At 34.0% G+C, this 8,682-nt stretch overlaps 1 long non-coding RNA gene across 1 annotated transcript; it reads right to left on the reverse strand.

The window, feature by feature from the left end:
* Positions 1-1,643: 1,643 nt before the first annotated feature.
* On the reverse strand, positions 1,644-3,901 carry LOC113320345. Its single transcript, XR_003346054.1, has 6 exons — positions 3,642-3,901; positions 3,464-3,566; positions 3,223-3,343; positions 3,037-3,109; positions 2,214-2,252; positions 1,644-2,089 (listed from the first exon to the last, which is right to left on the reverse strand). It is a non-coding gene; the product is annotated as an uncharacterized LOC113320345 (long non-coding RNA).
* Positions 3,902-8,682: the final 4,781 nt, after the last annotated feature.

An 8,682-nucleotide genomic window follows, 5' to 3' on the forward strand; every position in this document is an offset into this window, starting at 1 on the left:
AGATTTGCATGTCCAAATTCAAGATAATGTTGAAAGCTTGCAAGAACCAGACGTAATTACCATCTTTGTAGCTTTAAAATATTCATTGACATTTCGACCATGCCTAATAAATTTCATGAATGACTAATAAATAGCCATAATCAAGACTTGGAACTTGGCTCTGTGTACAAAGTCATGAAAATGAAAGTCGCGAAATTGTGCTGAAGTTGGGTATGAAGTTATAAAAAACTTCGATAGACATTTGCTTTTTGGAAACTATAGAGAGGCAAAAGGGCGACAAATGATGAATTTTTGCATTTCCGGGAATGCATTTATATGTGAATTTGTAGGATAGGAGTTTTTTTACTTGTGATGGGCTTCTTAATTTGCGTAAGATGTACTGCTGTGTAAAACCTGTATCCAACCTTTATCAAATTACAGTTATGTGTATGTTTTTTAAATTCCTGAACCAAAGAACTATCTGTCAAGCATGATAAACAAAAAAAGAAGTTATATCAGTAGCTAAATGAGGAAATAACAACAAAGGTGTCTGTGTCCACCATTCCTCGTTAAGGCTATACTTTCTAACAGCTTTTGCTAGAGAATCAGCAGATTTTTTACAACTTCTATGTACATACACGCACGACCAGGCAGGATTAGTATCGCATTTTTTTATTTATTTTGTAAGCAGAGGTAAACTCTGATGATGAGGAGGATGAAGCTGATGAAGAAACTTGCATATGCCTAAGTTCTGTCTCAAGATAACATTATGCCATCCGTGGGTACGTGCCAGTTGCATAGCTTCAAGCAAAGCCCAGGCCTCTGCTTGATTTGCTTGTTGACTTCTTTTTAGTGTATTTGGAGTCTTGGGCATTAGAGATCAAAGAAAACCAACTAAAAACAATAGACTTGTTGTCAGAGAAAAAAGAAAAAAAGGCGGAAGAAAAGTACAAATAATCAGAAAGACAAAAGAAAATGACAGGAGAATGCAAATGTTCATCTGATCTCAGATTTTATTAGCTTCTTTTTCTCCTAAATCTTTCAAGGAGAGGAAGCTCTTACCAAAGGGGAATCCTACGCCCGTCAACTGCATAACGGTGTCACATATCTTTTCCAAGGCTTCAATTTTTGGGTTATAGCTGACAAGAATTTGCTGAAAAAATTTATCTGATAAATAGTTCATGAGTTTGGCCAGCATTGCAATGTGAAATACTTAATCTCTGATAATATCTAGTTTGCCAATTTTTGCACTACTCAGTTTACATTCCAAGACGGTGTCGTACGGTGAGCGAGAAAAAAATATCTAGTTTGATCTCCGTTGGTTAAAAATATCTAGTTTGATTTCCGCCCTAGCTTATAGTAAATATCCCAGTACCCTTACATTTGAAAAAGAAATTACCAACAGAATGTTTGCGCTGTTTTTTATAAGATCAGGTGTGCAACATGCTGCACATTTAAAAAGAAATTACCAACATGCTCGCTTGTCATAGTAAAAGATTTGATCTTTAGTTGAACATAGCACAAAGGTAACTCTCAGGAAAAAATTTAGCCAACTCATCCAGTATTTTCATGTGATCACAGGTGTGTTGGAATAAATTGTTAAAAAACTATATCTATTAAAATACTGATACATGACAATCAAGTAATTTACAGAAAAATGCACAAAGTAACTCCAAAGCTTATTGGTTTCAAATGAATTATCATGTATTTCTAAATCCACCTCGACAAAGTTTATTGCCACCTGCACAAGATGAAGACCGGCAACAGATTCACTTAACACCTACAGGTCCTCTAGATGGCAGACTACTTATCACCCTCTTCCAACAGCGTTATAACAGAAGTACGGGATGAATCCATACAATGTAAGACCTAGCTTTCACCTTGACATCCTACTTATCACATATTGTTGTATACCGCTGTCACTATTATAACGTGTATATGTATCATTGTCACAAATCTCATTTAATTGACTATTAGTATTGCTGAAGGAGGCAGCGGGAATCCAGTTTTAGAGGCCTCTCATTGTTGTGGCTTCTCCTGCACCAGACTTGTTATGATTGAGCTGCTGCAATTCTGTTTCCTAACAAGTCTTTCTTCAGTACTTTATGACCTACCAAACATAAAGACTAGTTTTAGATTATTTACATGCAAGTGTTTGTTGTCGATATGAAATCATAGCTGGCCTGTGTGATTTAAAATTCGGGTTATGGAAGGAGACTCGTCATACTTCCTACCTCACCATCAAGCTTTTTGCCTTCGTAAGTAAACCCAAGCTGAAGAAAAAAATGGTATTCAACAATCAATGACTGACAGGATGACTGATTCAACATTCAAGAAATGAAAAAAGATTGTTCAGTAAAATTTGATTAAGAGTGGTTATTGTACACTGTCCTGGTGTGGGCTTGAGCCTGGGGAGCAAGCAGATTTCGGCAACTGAAATGACTTGGTACAGGCTTGGACACTCCTCATTACTGGAAATTCAGAGGAATGCCAGTCACCAACTAGCTAGCACCTAATCTAGGCTCCGCGTATTTTTCATCTAGATGCCGATTTACAGCATATCGGAGTCTTTTTGTTCGGGAAAGCTTACAACTCTTCTCAAACACTCCAACAAAAGAAGGTTCAAATTACACCTCAGTGAAGTAATCTATTGCCTACATTAGGAAAATACAGAAATTGACCATCTTGTACCATCTAAAGCATGTTAAACATTGATCAAAGTTATGATACAAAAATGCTTACTTGTACCAAGAAGTTCGCACATTGCTCGCTGGTGGTCCATATTTCAGAGGAATGTGCCAGTCACTAATTAGCTAGCACCTAATCTAGGCTCCGGGTATTTTTCATCTAGATGCCAATTTACAGCATAACCGAGTCTTTTTGTTAGGGAAAGCTTACTACTCTACTCAAACTCCGACAGTTGAAGGTTCACATAAAATTAGTATCACAACATAGTGAAGTATCCATCGCCTACATTACGAATTACTGAAATTGACCATCTTGTATCATCTAAAGCATGTTAAACATTAATCAAAGTTATGATACAAAGATGCTTACTTGTGCCAAGTAGTTTACAGTGTGCTCGCTGGCGGTGGAGGGCAACCATATTTCCAAATGATCTACCTTATCACTGTTTAAAATTAAGAATGCTTTCCATTAGACCCTAAAGTAGAACCAAAAAACAGGACTAACAAACATAATCTTGCAATGAAAAAGTGTCAATTAGTACCAGATAGAACATACATTTTGTCAGCCTTCTCCTCTATTATCTTGATAAACGCCTCAACCAAGTCTACAGACTGACAATTCGTCTCAGTTATCTCTCAATGCTTTTGATTATTATTTCTTTGAATAACTGCAGTGCCTACAAAAAGAAAGTTCGTTTAACCCTAATTCCATAACTAAACATGAATCACAATCAAGAACCGAGTAAGATTGAAGAAATGAATAAAAGAAACTGAAAACAAGAAAAAGAATTACTTACTGCAACCCTTAATTCGATTGCCAGGGGATACAGCAACAAGAATGTAATCAGAGAACTTCGCCATGCATTCCAGAGACGCTTCCAAAGGAAAAAATCCTATTCCCTGTAACAACATACATAAATTTTATCAGTTAATTGGAAATTCAATAAATAGATCCAAGTAGAGAAAAATTCTTACTTCTTTGCCAAGTATAGTTAACTGTTCCATCGACATATGGGTTATTTCAAACAAATCATTGCAGCAGATCTTTCTAATGGTTGTCATTCTCTATAATCTTGATCTCTATTTCTTTCAAAACTCAAAAATTGGGGAAGAAATGAATTTCGTTGTCGTTTTCTTTCAGATTCAGAACCCAAGAAGTGTGCAAGAAACCAAGAATCGAATTACAGTGTCTTCTCGGCGTTTGTGTATGAGCACCACCGAGGAGTGTATGTTGTTTGGAGATATTCATGGTGGCAGAAAAGGAAAGGAGAAAAAGGGTCGGTTTTTTGTAGGAAGTGGGATTAAAACCCACGCAGGTTCATGGCTTAGTTTAAGTAGGAATTATACTAATCTAGTGGACCTGTTTAATGGCTGATCCTTCGGTTGAACCCAGTTTACCAGGAGGTCCAAAATTAACTACGTACGTTACAGACCAGATATGTGCGGGGTTGATAGAACTTATTTTTTTTAAATGACGAAACTATCCTATATATATATATGTCAAGAATACAACACAAAGTTTGGACAACTTGGCCTAGATAAAGAGAGCATTCAACGGAAAGTTAAAATCCACGGTTGTGGATTGCTCTAATTAAAATTAATCATTATGAGAGCTTTATTAATTAGTGTCTCATTAATCTCTCATAATGAATAATTTATCAAATTTTCATCATTAAATATCCTCTTAATTAATCTAATAAGTATGTATTTTATATTACTAAATAATTTTAATAAAATTTACTGTATCAATAGAAATTAGTGGTTAGTAGTGGAAGAAGTAGTAGATGGTAGAAGCGGTGGTGGTGGAGGCGATAATATCAGTGGTGATGGAAAAAATAATGTCGATGGGTGGTTTTATGATGGTGATGTTGGTTAATAGTCATGGATATTATTAGTTCTGTATATTTACAACACAAGAAACATTGTATCGTGAAAGATGTAGTGGGTCATCACGATTGATAAAAACAAATATCATATTTTTAGAATGATACCATACCATTTAAAAAAAATATGATCATAACCGCCGGATCACCTAAACGCTACCCCTGCTACCTTTAGCACCCGGTTGTATAAATCATGGTTTTAAACTTTACAATAAAATAAATTGCAATACAACATAGTATATGACAATAAAAAATATAATGAAATAAATTAATTAACGACCTAAGTTTGTTCAACCATAATTTTACTCGTGATGTTTGTGATTTAAAATTAGAAGTACGACAAATAGCCAACGGGAGGTAGACGACGGTTGTGGGGGAGAAATAAATGGTATTATATATGGTTTTGTAGTGGTGGCGATGGTTGGTGAACATCAATAGTCTATGTTAGTTTAGTATCGCTACCAAATAGATAGCATTATAAATTAGAAGTTGTGGTTGATCGTTTTGTTAATAAAATAAAAGAAACTCGGTTAAAATACATGAAAGATCAAAAAAATAAAAATAAACCACAAAATGTCACGTTATATAATTACTACAAATAAACGGGCACAAGCTAAAATCAATACAAAAAAATTACTACTTATTATCGAGATGTGTCGTCAGGGTAAGGGTTGTACCCTAGCTATGTATACTTTTCTGCCTATTTCTTTACATTGTATTATAAAATGAAACTTAGCTAAGTTAGGAAAGATAAAGACCGGTCCTGATTTTTCCTCCCAACTGGTAAATTCACGGTTTCATTCGATCCCATGAATACACGCTTTAATTGAGAAAAATTCATTACATATTCTCTTATTCCCATCTCAAAGTCTAAATAAAAATGGAAAAATTTGATCAGCTGAATATTACAAATTACCTTCCCATAAAACTGAACAATTGATTCTCTCGCTCATATATATTCGGTAGGATGAGTGGGTTTGAAAACTCTAATTCCTTACTTTAGAGCAAACGAAAATCAGAAATGAAGTTTGGAAGAAAGATAGATTGCGGAAAGGAAAAAACTCAAATCCAAGAGTATAATTCCGCTCAATCTTCTTTCAATTTTCTCTCAATATTCGTTCACCAAAACGTACATATGTGGCCAGTCAAACTACTATGAGCTAACAACATTTGAGAAAATCCTTTTTTTTTACATTGTTTCATGTATGAATGTTTGGGGTTTCTATCATTTTCTTGAATATCATTTGTTGCATAATTAGCTGAAGTATATATTTTCAAATATAACCTTATTGATTACAATAAGCTCATGGTTGAAATTTAGAGGTGCATGTATTTTGTGATTAAAATTTGGCTATCACAGGTCGTCGGGGTTTCAATCTATTCACAACTTTTTTGTCTAGAAAGGTGATTTTTCAAGAACCAATTTTTCGTTTCTATTTGTTTAGATAACAGTGGAAATAGAATTTTGATTCCTCTTGATAGATAATCTTAGAGAGAAACTTATAAGATTATTCAGATTACACGTTATAATTTGACAATAGATTGGTATTTACAGAACGATCTTAGAAGGCCAAATTTTTTAAATCAAAATAAATATTAAAGGCCAAATTTTTTTAGGGAGAAGATAAATCAATAGCTATGGTTTTAAGATCTGTCGGGTCGGGGCGAGTAAGAAGATGAAACCTATAAAAAAAATTGACTATATACAACGCTACACGCGATTCAGTTGTAATTGATTTACTTTATCATATCTCTCTCTATTCTCATTTTTTGTCATGATTTATGTTTTTTCCATTTCTCCTCGACTTCATATGATTATGCATGCTTGAGAAATAGTTCATGGTAATAGGTAAAGAGAGAAGATAGGTAAATAAAAAACGAAATCAATCAAGAATTACAGATTATTAAACTTTAGGAAGACACAAATCTATGTAAATTTAAAATAATTTATATCACCAAAGGAATAAAAATAATCCTTGAAGCTAATAGATTTTGTAAGATTAATATGATTGATTTTGAAATAATTTTGTGTTTCAGATTTGTTACAAATTTGGTGTTGATGATTTATTTTTTTCGAAATAGGGAAATTACTTTAGTTTGAAGAAGTTATTGAAATGGTGTTCTACTACCCATAGGCCTATAGGATTTGGAAGAGTTGGTTAACGTTTAACTATATTTGTCCTAAAGGATTATATGACTTACAGACATAGTATTAAAATATTTGAGGCTAAGATATGTTTATTAACCAACACCTCAAAAACATTTAGATTTGGATCGACTTGATCGATTTTTCGCAAACAGATATAATATGTATGAACCGATGGATATATTTGAAATACATATCCTTTCCCGTGCCGTAACAGCACGGGTTAATCCCTTGTCTCCCTCATAAAGCATAATAGTCTAGACAACTTAGACAAAATAAAGAGCGGCCATGATTCGTTATTGGGAAAGCTAAATCTACGACCGTAAAATGATCAGTTTAATTAACTTTCAATAATAAATGTTCTATTAGTATTTCAAATAAATATACTTTTATTAGTACAGTACATATAAATTTATCATATATTAAATCAGTAGACATTAATGGTGGTTGTGATGGTGTGCGGAGGTGGTGGGTGTTGGTGAGAATGGTGGAGTGATGACGTTCATGGTGTGGTGTTGGAAGAAGTAGTGGTAGTGGGATCAGAAAGGTGTAAGGTACATAAATTACTTAATTTTTAAATTTGTTTTTCCTTTATTTTCTTAATTTTTTTAATTTAAATTAATACTTTCATTAATACAGTATATCATAAATTTGTCTTATATTAAATCAGTACACATTAATAGTGATTGTGGGCGGGGGTGGTGGATCAGCGTTGGGGATAATGGTGGTGGGTGTTGGTGAGAATGGTGGAGTGATCTCATTAATGATGGTGGTGGAACAATTCGTATAGTTGAGACCAAGCAACTAAACCTATAGTTCACCTAGTTCCGTCTGTATTCCCACGTCTCCAACTTATGAATAAGTCACGTACTTGGAACAATTCGTTTGGTTCGTATTCCAAACAGTAAAGGAACAACAAATCTGTTTGGTATCAACTCTCTTCAACCAAGTGATATGAGTTGGACAAAGGCTCTTCTGTTTATCATAACATACACTCCTTCGTCAGGTCCTTAGATCTATTTTACCAAAGTAATCGTTAAGATTTTGCAATCAACACTCTTAATCCAAATAATTGTGTTGATGCCGATCTAATCAACTAATCAATCCAATTCTATCACAAGGATAAAACCAATTATAGTTGGATCCTCTTTTTACCGAAACAAGTATTGTGCACACCAAAGATTATGAACCTCAAATCAGAAATCTTCAGTATCTTTTTTGTCTTCAAATCTTCTTAGATCTTCAATAAACACCTGCACACAATCACTTGAATCTCTTGTGATCAATCACGCACAGAACGGAGTGTGTTAACAGTGGATTATCACGAGATCATCTTTAGAACTAACAACAGTCTAAAGATCCCTGTCAAAACTCTGAACTAGTTTGAGTGAATCTTATATTAGAAGAGAAGATCCTCAAGCATAAACAAACTAGGTGCAATCAAATTTCAACCACTGTTAGTCAATCAAATCAATCGAAAACAAAAGATATACCGCAATTATCTAGTTTCCCACCAACGGTACTAATAGAGCTTCTGAATCCCAAAGAAGACTTTAAAACGAGCGGTCGTAATAGATTTCTCCTAATTAGGTTACTCTCCTCTCCGAATAGGCGGCTTCACCAGTAGCAGCACAACAGGAGGTAATTTGCTGTTACGAAGGATTGCAAACTTCAATATTTATAGACAAGGAAGTTTGGACACCAAGGAATTTCCAAAACCGAAAATATTCTTAAGATATTAATTAAGGCACAAATTCGGTTTTCATAATTTCTAGAAATGCTCTGTCCAAAAATAATGATCGAAATCTCTTGGGAAATCTCTAATTAGTAAATGCGCATTACTAATTCTTATTTTCCTAAAAATGAAATTAATAACCTTAATTAAAATATTCTTAACTTATTTATGTTCCGATCATGGGATTCTCTTCCCTTAGCTATTAAGGAATAACTTTGAACAATTAAAGATTAACATTCACAGCACGTGTTC

Source organism: Papaver somniferum, chromosome 11, assembly GCF_003573695.1.
Source record: "Papaver somniferum cultivar HN1 chromosome 11, ASM357369v1, whole genome shotgun sequence".
NCBI classification, from domain to species: domain Eukaryota; kingdom Viridiplantae; phylum Streptophyta; class Magnoliopsida; order Ranunculales; family Papaveraceae; genus Papaver; species Papaver somniferum.